The sequence below is a fragment of the Tamandua tetradactyla genome, chromosome 15, assembly GCF_023851605.1.
Source record: "Tamandua tetradactyla isolate mTamTet1 chromosome 15, mTamTet1.pri, whole genome shotgun sequence".
NCBI lineage: Eukaryota > Metazoa > Chordata > Mammalia > Pilosa > Myrmecophagidae > Tamandua > Tamandua tetradactyla.
Genome location: NC_135341.1, coordinates 68,076,609 through 68,076,969, shown reverse-complemented (window position 1 = coordinate 68,076,969; position 361 = coordinate 68,076,609).

Genomic DNA, 361 nt, shown 5'->3' with positions numbered 1-361 from the left:
AGAACAATGCAATCTTCCTGGGTCATCCAGTGATGGAAAGTTCAATGAGATCAGCAACAAAACCAAGAAATATGAACTCTGCACAGTGAAAGTCCCAAAAGAGAAATTCTTCCCACAAAACCTTTTGAGTCAAGAAAGTACTGGAATTTGATTTGATAGACAGGGAGGGTAGTATATGAGCAGTCTTTTTAAACTGTGGCAATACTACTAGCTTTTAGGGTGATTTTAAAAATTCAGATGTCCCTTTCTGTGCCTCTGATACCCTCCACTTTATGGGGGAAAAAAAAGCTTGTTTTCAGTTGTATTAATATGCGAGGCAACAGCTAGCACTTTGCTCTATATTTTGGACTAAAAAAAACAT